This window comes from Dipodomys ordii, unplaced genomic scaffold (assembly GCF_000151885.1).
Source record: "Dipodomys ordii isolate 6190 unplaced genomic scaffold, Dord_2.0 Scaffold46, whole genome shotgun sequence".
In the NCBI taxonomy this organism is placed as follows: domain Eukaryota; kingdom Metazoa; phylum Chordata; class Mammalia; order Rodentia; family Heteromyidae; genus Dipodomys; species Dipodomys ordii.
The window spans coordinates 9,361,164-9,372,904 of NW_012267262.1; positions in this window are offsets into that span (position 1 = coordinate 9,361,164).

Consider the following 11,741-nt stretch of genomic DNA (forward strand, 5'->3'; position numbering starts at 1 on the left):
AACAAAGGTAGACAAAATGAACAATAACAACAATAAAAACACAGTAATCACTTGCTGCTCAAGGGGTGGCGGTCAATCTGAATTATTAAAATGGTCACATTTATCATTATAAACAGCAAGAGTAATAACAAACAGCAACTCTATTTTATTAACTTTTGGACAATCTCTGACAGTGCATTCAACTTCAAAAGGAGGTAACCTATGGATCTTAAATAACTGGTTCTATTTATTTTTTTTTAGGCAAATTGCTAAGAATCATTTCCAAATAGCATCTTTAGTGATTGTCAGTCATTGTTAGGATACAAGGGGCACTGTACCAGGGCTGTTTTTATTTTTAACAGTTTTTATTGGATTTACTTCTTAGGGTAGCTAAAATATCTTTTGCTATGTCATTAAGTATCTTTTATAAAAAATGTAATTCTGGGGACTCTTTTCCTGGTAGAAGTTGCATTTATTATTTGTTTGTTGAATAACTCAAAGCTCCCACCAATGTAATAAAGCTTTTAAGTCATTTTGTGGTGTGCACCATCATAGCACTGATGTGCATTTGGAAGCTAATCACAGATGGTTGTTCAGGCTCAGCTCACAACAATGCCTGTCTTACATATGATTTCTCAGATCCATTAAATATCTTCATAGTATTTCCTTCCTACTATTTCTTCCTAAATTTTCCAACTTGTCAAGTTGGTGTGGTCTACAATAGGGGTCGACAAACTTTTCCTCTAACGGGCTAGACAGTCCATATTTTAGGCTCCATGGGTCATGTCCAACTACACAGTTCTGTTGGTGTAGCATGTCAACAACCTCAGATAACACAGAAATGAATGAGCATGGCTGTGTGCCAAGAAACTTTTATTTACAAAACAGATGGCTGCCTGAGTTTGGCTCATAGGCCTTAGTATGTCTGTACCTTATCTTTAATAATGACATTTTACTGTTTTAGTTCTGTTCAACAGACATTTAAAGCCCACAAGTAGTTTTCTTCCCTGAGTTTGAATGTTTTATATGGAAAGATCGTTGGATTTAGGGGGAACAGCAACTATCCTGAATTATCTGTCTTATTTCTTCCACCTGTCATTAACTATAATTGCTCATTGTTGTCAGATGAAGACAGTATGAAATAGTATCTTAATAAGAAGCAATATGTTCCAGGCACTATTCTATCTGCTTTAGGTTATAGTTTCCTTTTCACTAAAACTCTGGGAAAGATAAATGTTTGGGGAGAGAAAAGGCTACAGGGAAAGAGAAAATGTAAGTGCAAAGCAATGAGGATAATGGAAAGAACATTTAGCTTTGAGGACAGAGAGACTTGATTTCAAGTCCTAGATTCGGCACTACATTCCATGTGACCTCAGCCAGATTTTACACTTGTCTTAACTTTAGTTTCTTCACATATAATTGAAAATAGAAGATTGTATGATAAAGTTATATTGAAATGATTAGTGATCATATCACCTACATGTGAGAAACATTGTGAGGGTTTATTAAAGTGAACAAAATGTATGCGTTATCTTGAATGTGGTAAGTAAGCACTTATTGTAAGTGTGAGTCACTCCACATTTTTTTTTAAATTTTATTTTATTTGTGAACATGCTGTACAGAGGAGTTACAATTACATGGGCAGGATAATACGTACATTTCTTACCAAGCATTGCAGCCTCCTCCTTTGTTTACCCTTCACATCCCTTCCCAGCCTCCCCCCTCCCTCCCAATCCCAATCCTTCTCCCCTCCCCCCCCCCACCCCCCGCACCGACGTTGTAAAGCTCGTTTTGGACATGACAACTTGTACTTCTCATTGTTGCAACAGGTCCACCTGTATCCTTAAACAACTGGTTTTTCCCCATCTCCTCCACAAGTTATACTGACATCAAATATAGTGAAAGCAGGGGTTATACTGTGGGGGAGGGACATACAAAGCAACAAAGAGATAATCTTATAAATGCGTTAGAAACACATGCATGAAAGAAAAAAACATTAAAATACATATCTAAGGGTTCATTTTCTTAACATCACATTATCTGACCTTTTCTGCTTGACTCATACGTATACTAGATATTACAAATAAGGGAAACCATGGGACCTATGTTTCTTTGGGCCTGGCTTACTTCACTTAATATAATTTTTTCCAAGTTTTTCCATTTCCTAACAAATGGGGCAATGTCATTCTTTCTGATGGAGGCATAGAATTCCATTGTGTATATATACCACATTTTCTTGATCCATTCATCTACTGAGGGGCATCTGGGTTGGTTCCAGATCTTAGCTATGGTAAATAATGCTGCAATAAACATAGTTGTGCTGGTAGCTTTAGTGTGGTCTTGTTTGTAAACATTTGGGTAAATGCCCAAAAGTGGGATTGCTGGGTCATAGGGGAGCTCTATGTGAAGTCTTTTGAGGAACCTCCATACTGCTTTCCAAAATGGTTGAACAAGTTTACATTCCCACCAACAATGAAGTAAGGTTCCTTTCTGTCCACATCCCCTCCAGCATCTGTTGTTGTTAGAGTTCTTGATTAGTCACTCCACATTTTACATCCCATGATGAAGTGTCTTGTGTTGAAGGTGCCATCATTGTATGAGATGGTACTATCATTTTTACCCCAGCTTGATAGACTTCAAAGCCGTGAACTGTCCACTGCACTGTACTGCACTGCCTCTTGGCTAGGACACGAGGCAGTAGTATTCAACTCATGCATGGAAACGACTCAACTTATTAAAATAGGAAGTTTCAAAGCTAGTCCCCTTTGGTAAGCTACCAATGTTGATCCATGGAAGCCAGAAACATGTTTTGGGAAGTAAACATGACGTGTCCAGTATATCTCCGGGTATTCAGTTGATTACATCCTACAACATAATACCTGATTTGTCTTTCCTCTGTGTACAGACATTATGGGAAATACACTTGACCTTCTACTCTAGTTGGAATTCTCTTGCTGCCAAATTCCAAAACAGCCATGAAATGTGACCTACACTCTTAGCCTCTTAAGATTCTCTGTTACCTCAGAGAATCTGGCCACAAGCAGGACACAGGGTGGAAATCAGCCCAACTCCTCTACTGCTGCTTGTTTGAATGCAGCAGCTCAGGCCAACAGTTCTCAACTATGGCTCATGAGGTGTCTGATTATGCTAAGGACATTCTCAACTAAGATAAGACACATCTAATTTATGAACTTTAGAGTTGGAGATGAGTGGAAAGAACATGTAAAAACTCATGCTTATTTTACAAATTTGACAATAGAGCCCAGGGAAGTTCAATGACAAGCTCAAATGACATACCCAACCCATCTCAAGTCCAGTTCTTGACCCTTTCTTAAGTGTACGGAGAAGAAGAGGATGGAGACCTTAATATAAGTTAGGGTTGTCTGATTTAGCAAATAAGAACATGAGATTCCAAATTAACTCTTCATTTAAATAGAAATATATCCCCTGCAGTATGGAGGACATGATTGCAACATATTTAAGTTAATAATTATTCATCTGAAATTCAGACTTACTGAGCAATCTGCATTTGATCTTACAAACATAAGCTAAGTCAAATAAGCAATACTACAATTACCAAAAAAAAAGGGAAAAGTTGGAATTATGACTTCTGTGGTTAAAAAGTTAAGAAGACAAGAACTTAAAATCACTTAATGAGTCCAGTGAAGTTGAAAACAGTTACTAGGAAACAACTAATAAGATAGAAGGAAAAGATCTTTTAAGATGTGGAAATCTCTCTTTTAGTATATAAACTCTCCAGAATAATATTCATCTCTTTATCAACTATGCCAATCATGACTGTTCTTCCCTCCATACATACTCTCCTTCCTACTTCCCTGATAAAATAGATTCAAGTTTTAATTTTTAAATCCATGCTATGCAGTTAGATGATTTAAAACTCAACAAGTTTTTAGAAAATTTATAAGGAGAAGCTCTGGTCCTAAATTTTGTATATATCTTAATGTGACCAATTGTCTCTCTTTGACCAGAATAAGAAGTTTCTTGGATTGATGGACTTAGATTTGGACACTGGGCAATTTCTAACAGGCCACTCATTAGTTACTCCATTTCTTATGTTAGAGATATTTTCATCTCTCTAAATGATTCCTAATTTTGCTTAATTTATCAATTTGAGTCATTATGTATTGATTTCCTACTTTGAGAAATGACCATTGGTTTTGGATGTTTTCATATTTTCAAAGAGTTGGTTCTACACCATATCTATACATCAACTTGGATGGAAAGGCTTCAGAGACAACCTTGAGAGGAAAACAGGAATCTTAGTAGGTGTCAAGGTACTATTTTATTTTCCCATTGAAATAATTTTCCCCACCCAGGATTCTTTTTAAATATTCTCAACTCTAATTGCCTTGTCCCTCCACCCCCAGGAAAAAGTCAATTTAAATTAAGCAAAATTCATCATTGCGGCAATTTTTTTTAATGAGTAAAGATAATGTACTGTATAGGAATCAAAATGAAGTGTTCCCAGGATCATTTGCACAGTCTTGAAAAGTTCTCCTAAGAGTCAGCTGAAATTAATGAATCTCAGAGTCTCATGACCATCACTATAACTGAGGACTGTGTTCAATAAAAAAAACCCACCAAAATAATAATAGTTAAAATTTCTAATTGAGCAACTAGCTTCATTAATTCTGAAGTCCTGGGGAATTTTATAAACATTAATTAAGCTCACAGGTGTGATGCTGTCATGAATCATCTGTCAAGTAAAGTATGTAAATTTTTTACCCTGGGGGGGGGTGGGGAGAAACAAGTTAAATGCAGGGTTGTGATTCTACTTTAGAATCCCAGACTTTAAAAAGTAGTTGCCTCTCCAATTCCCCATCTCCTTGTTGGATCTCTGATGGCCATCAAGGGCTCTGAATATGCACAGAACTGTTTAATGGAGCTAAACTCAAAGGAGGCATAAATTAACATTGCAGGCACTTCCGTCTTGGGATGGAGCCCCCAGGGTTTAGGGGAAGGTCAGGAGAGGAGATGTGCTCTTTAGTTCAGACTTCTTGAAGTAACTCTGATTTCAATATGTAAGGAAGATGGTTTGATGCTTCCCTAATCTCCATTGCCCTGGTTCCCTCCTCCAGATTTTTTTAAATATATAGATTTTACTATCTTTAACTAATTGTACAAAGAGTTTGCCATTCACCAAAATAGTTTATGAGCACAGAGCATCTTGGTCAATTTCACCCACCTCAACATTCTCACGCACCTCTCACAAACCGCCCTTCCCTTATGTACTTGAATTTTTAGGCTTTGTATTGAATTTTAAGCCTCTCTCTAGTGCTTTGTTCTCATTATGCCATCAGATAGATGTCAAAGATGGACTTAATTTGTGAAAAGGATCACCTTTCATTTAACAAAAGAAGCTACAATATTTTGTGACTCACTTCTAGTGAGATTTTGGGGTTGGTGGAGACAGTCGTGGTATAAAATAACAATCTAAGGCTTGCAAATTACTTAAGCTTTTCGTGGTTCTACAGCTAAGTTAGGAAGCAGGGTGTTACTCCAATATTGCTACCATACATGAGCAATACGTTGCCTTGATCAATTTCTTTGTGCTTAGAAGGCAAATGGTTGATGTTGAAAATAAGGTCCCAACAATCTTTTTTTTTTAATTAAGTTCAAAGGAAATATCTGTTTCCCACTCTGTGGATGGAAGGGTTAGATTATCATGGGTAAAGCAAGGATAAGAACAAAGTGGTATTCCATTGCTTTGTTTTAGCTTACTCTTCAGCAAATAATTGGATAGCGGAATTGGAAAGGCCATTCTTCTTAAAGTCTAGGATTCTAAAGTAGAACTAGAACCTTGGATTTAATTTGATTTTTGCCAAGGTCAAAAAATTCACACACTTTTCTTGACAAATGATATATTGGAGACCTAGAGAATGAGCAACTTAAACTAGAAAGCCAGTTTGTGGTAGAACCAGGACGGGACCCTGTACTTTTTAAAAAATTATCTGTTCCTTGAACTTCAGATCCACAACCTCAGGAACACGTTGGCTGTTCTCTTCTAATGTATTAGCTAAAGGCATTTTCTAGAAATGAGAGGTCAGATTTGTTGATCAGACAAACATGAAACAGGACACATAATGCAGCTTCCTTGGAGGGTAATGATAGGTTTTAAAAACTGACCTATTAGAGATGTAGAGTAATAGTGGAAGGCAGCCAAAGATGCTGAATATTCCAGAAGGAAAATAGTTCACCTTTGAGACATTGTGAAGTTACTATGATTCATAATATCTAACCAAAGATTTAACATGATATTTCAGTTCCCATTTGTTTATCTAACACAAAGTCCTCGAAAACTAGTCAGGCAGAAAAATCAGGTAAGAGATTATGATGATATTTAGTGAAACATTAGGGTCATCATAGGAGAAATATGGAAATGATGAAGATCTTTGAATAAGTTGTGTTTGGATCTGAAAACTCCTCAGCAGAAATTTCACACATTACTCCTTAAGAAATGATCATACAGGGCTAGCAGAAATTTCATATATTACTCCATAAGAAATGATCATGCAGGGCTAGGAAAAAGATCAGTGGTAAAGTATTTGCTTAGCACATGCAAAGTTTTGGGTTCAGTCTCCAATATCCAATATCCAAACACAAAAGACAAAATAAAGTTTAAAGAAAGAAGAAATAGACCAAAAAATGGATTAAAGTAAAGAAGAAATAGCCACCCAACTTCTCATCAACTCCATTGGAATACCAAGCTCTCCAATTTACATGTCAAGCCTTTCATGGTTTGACAATTTAGATCACTGGAATGTTGCATTTCCTTGGCCCAAGATTCTGCTATTATGTCTGTGCTGTTTCATAAGACCAGTCAGACATATGTTAGAGGTCAGTTATCTTTCCAAGTTGTTCTCAGTTTTCTCTATTCAGTGCTCTTCCTGCACAATGTCCAAGATGCTTATGTGCCCTAGTGCAGGCCCTGGGAAGCAGATCTGTATGGGATTTTCTTGCTAGTGGATTCCCATTTGAGTTTGGTCAAGAGGGATGACCAAAGGGAACTTGAAGGTCAAAAGCTAGAAGAAGATAAGATTTCTTTCTTGCTTTTTTCTGATTTTTCATATTTTAGGTTTGCTACAGTTTTTGACTAATAAGAAATTTTAACCTGGTCCACAGTTCTATAAGCAGACTTGTCATTAAAGTTTCTTGAACTGAGTAAACTAGATTCTGTTTCCCATTAGGATTTGCATTGATTGGCTCCTTATAGACTTATTTTGTGTTTATTGGAACTTCTCCATAATGAGTATGATTTTCTGATGTTTGTTTTGGTTGCTTTAATTGACACACATTCTAGTTAGTCAAATATTTTTTAAATAGGTTCACTTATACTGGGTCAGAATTAATAAATTAGTGTGTTGCCTTAACCTCCTTGAAAATGACATCTCTTTTCAGCTAATTCGTGTTGCATTTCTTCTCTTCTCCTCTCCTTTCCTCCCCTCCCCTCCCTTTTCCTTTCCTTCTCCCTCTTCCTCTCCCTTCCCTTCTTAATTCCCTCCCTTATTCTCCCTTCCTTCCCTTTCATTCCTTCTTCCAGCTATTTCGTACTGTTACCTTACTTTCTGCTTTCATTCAATTCAGCTCCTACATTTTTTCCTTGTGATTTTTCTGTTAAGCCAAGTATCACTCATATATTTTACTCTTTGTCAGGAGACTGAAAATTTTAAAGGCCTGGCCTTGGTATCAACATGCTGGTGTGAATGGTGACAAAGCACAGGGCATGTTATTTTTAAAACACTTTTAGAAAAGAAAATTTTCATTTATCTTGTCCTAGACTCTATTTACTCACAGAGACTGTGTATAAAACTTTCATGAGCATTAACTTTCTTTCGCTTCCATTGTCTAGTCTGTCTTGGGCTCAAAGTGCCTTTCTTTGATTGTCTTAGTTTTTAACTGCTTTTCATTTCTCATCTCCTTTAGTTTAAGTTTGTCACTGCTTTCTTGCTAAATGAAGAACACACTATGGAGGGCCCTCTCCATGCTGGTCACTTTGTTGTCATTATTCATAAAAACCATGGATGTATTTGTATTAGCATTTGAACAATGAGACCTATATATACTTGACCTATATATACTAAAGACTCTAAGCAAGGAGAGTTTTAACTCATGGAGGTAAGCAGCACCATGTAGACAGTGATCTCTGAGGACAACTTGACCTGGGTGAGTATAGGCTATCTGCTCACATTACTGTGTACCAATAAGATAAATCTGAAACATACACATTGTAACAATTGATATACCACACCCTCTTAAGAGGACAACAAGATATCTAATCATAATTACTGACCAGCATTATCATATTGTATTTGTCCAAATAATAGTAAGTTATATTGGGAACTAAGTATCTTTCTCATCTTTCCCAAGAATAGATAATTAAATATTACAGGGTGGAAATACTTGTTAAACATTGTTAAAGAAAGATGCAATGGAGCTTTGAGTGGTGGTATGCTCCTGTGAACCCAGCACTAAGGAAGCTCTGGGGGAGGCTCATGAGTTTAAGGCCAGTTTAGGCTACATAGCAAGACCCTGTCTCAAACTATTCTGAGAGAGAGAAAGAAAGAGAGAGAGAGAGACAGAAAGACAGAGACAGAGACAGAGAGACAGAAAGACAGAGACAGAGACAGAGAGACAGAGAGAGACAGAGACAGAGACCAAGACAGAGATAGAGAGACAGGGACAGAGAGACAGATACAGGGACAGAGACAGAGAGAGGGAGAGAGAAAGAAGGAGAAGGAAGAAAGAAAGGAAGGGAGGGAGGGAGGGGGGAGGGAGGGAGGGAGAGGGAGGGAGGGAGGGAGAGAGGAAGGAAGGAAAGAAAGAAAGGAGGAAGAGAAAAAGAAAGGGAAGAAAGGACTGAGGGAGGAAGAGAGGAAGAAAGGAAGGAAGGAAGGGAGGGAGGAAGGGAGGGAGAGAAAGAGGAAGAGAGAGAGAAAAAGTAAGGAAAGAAATAAAAAATACAGCATCATTGCAGGAGTTACTGCTAGTATGTAGATTAATAGAAAACACTGCCCTTTAAATGTAGAATTAATATATTATCTATAAAAGCTAAGGTACTTATTATACTCTTGTACTCAAATTGAGTGTAAGAACAAAAATCAAATTTTTGTCATAAATGCATATAAGTAAATTTAAGAAACTATTTTCCAATTGCCAAGAAATGCCAGCTATTGATTGATAGTGTTGTAATACATAATAGAAATATAATATCTATTTATAATACCTATTAAAAGTTGGCAAGTAATAGAGAAGCTCCAAGATTTCAGTGTATCTTGACAAGTAAACTGGGGAGTACAATGCTCAGTGTGTGCATACGCATACACGTGCGCATGCACACGCGCACACACACACACACACACACACACTAAAACATACTATGCCAAGCTCACACTGTAATTTATCAACTGGGAAGGAAATTGGCATGTCTTTTCCTGCTGATTTATTGGTTAATTCCAACAATTCACTGTAGAAAAGGCCAACAATGAATTACAATGTGGGGGGAAAAATTAAGCAGAGCATTTAGAAAGGTGTTTCAGTATCCAGCCTTTAGAAACAACGTATATTGCTATTTTACAGCCAGCCTCAAAAGAAATTGGTGCATGTGAAAGGCAGTATGCTGTCCAGGAAACACACCAGAAAATGTCACATGTTCCAGTTTCCATTTTTAGAAGATGCCATGCTATGGGAAGTGTGGACATCTCCTTTATTTTTGAACTAGAACCAGAGAACATTATCTCTCACTTACATTTATTTTAAGAATGAGGTTGGAAGGGCAATAACAAAGGTGAACTTAATGACCTCATAGTAACCTTCATGGTGGAAACTCCACTTTAATGATGGAGACATTCATCTTTTATCCAAAAGGAAGAAACAGTCCTGAATTCTTAGAATGCAGCAATCTCTACCATGGATCCTGTGTCCCATCCCTAACCCAGAAGACCAGAAGAATCAGAGAGAAGAATTTTCCAATTATTTCTAATTTCTAATTGTCATTTCTAATTTCTAAGTTCTAATTTCTCTAATCTGCCTTAACCAGCCAATTGCACTGTTATCAAAATGGGTCTTTTTGACATGGCTTAAAATATACATTATGACTAATTGTGGATATCCACTTACCTGGAATATAGTATCCACATAATTGACCAAATATTACTCTAGATAGTTTTATGAGGCTAATTTGTTGTTGTTGATTTTTGTTTATTTTGTTTGTTTATTTTTGCCAGTACTGGGGCTTGCACTCATGGTCTGGGCCCTGTCGTTTAACATCTGTGTGCTCAAGGCTAGTGCTCTACACGAGTTACAGTGCCATTTTCAGCTTTTTTGACTAGTTGATCGGAGATCAGAGTCTCACAGGGACTTTACTGCCCAGGCTGGCTTCGAACTATGATCCTAGATCTCAGCCTCCTGAGTTGCTAGGATTACATATGTGAGCCACTGGCACCTGGTTTGTTAGTTTACTTTATTGTTCTTTAATTTTCTTTGATGAAATCTCCATTCATATTGTGAGAATTGAACCTATGGATAGCATTGAATCAAGCTCCTTCTATCATGTTCTTTTATGTAATATGATAGTTTTTGCTAGGAGCACAGTTATAGTCTGAAGTTCTTGCTAAGTGGGAAGTACCACTTTTTAATGGTTATTATGCACAAACAGGCTGTTCTCCATAATGCAGATAGGCCTAATCTGTGCAGCTGGTGGCTCAAATAGAGTACAGACAGTCCTCTTTTGAGTACAAGGGATTCTTTGGCCAATGGCCTTCAGCTTTCAGCTGAAACATCAGCTCTTCTTGAGTGTCAAACCTGACAGTCTTCACATGTGAACATTAACGTTGGCTCTTCTTTCTATCACCAAGGCTAGCTTTCCCTTTATACTTTGCACTTTCCAGCTTCCAAATCTCACAAGTCAATTCTCTAAAATAAATACCCCTATGTAAATACACGCATTCTACTCTCTCCAGAGAAGCAGATCCTAAAACAATGCATAAAGTAAATTGAATCATAAAACTGTAGAGGACACCTTAGATGTGACATCAAGTGTTCATGTTGAAACACAAAAATAATACTTCCCCAGGCCTCTTTATCCTTATGGTGCAGGGGGAAAGAAGGTAAGGAACAGATACATAATGTATGCTCACCCCATGACAAACCTTATTTCTTATTTGTTTGTTTAGGTTTCTAAGCACTATTGACCATGCAATACTTCTATCAATGAGACGAAAACCAGGGATCTAGGGTGGTTGATCCACCTTCTACAAGTCACACAGCCAACATGGAAAGTCGCTCGAGCTGTATGAATCCACAGTTCATATTAATATGCTTATTGAGTCAATATCTTTCTACTCTTCTGTGATGCTTTCTCATGTGATGGTAGATTCTGGTTGAAACATAACCACGTGCCAACGTGAAAGGAAACTACTAGTTTGGGGCACTAGTACTCTTGCACTGGGAGCTGGGCTGAGTTTTTTGTTCCTGTATCACCCCTAATGTTCATTTTAGCTGTGTTAGCTAAGTACTAATATTTCCATTTAACACCCAGGAAAACTGAGGTATAGAGAAGGCAGTCTGCAGTCCCAGGTTAAACAACTAATTTTTTTTTTATTTGGTGAACATTTCTTTTTTTATTTATTTTATTTTTTATTGTGAAAATACTGTACAGAGGGGTTAAAATTACATGGGAAAGATAATGAGTACATTTCTTATCAAGCATTGTAGCCTCCTCCTTTGTTTCCCCTTCCCATCCC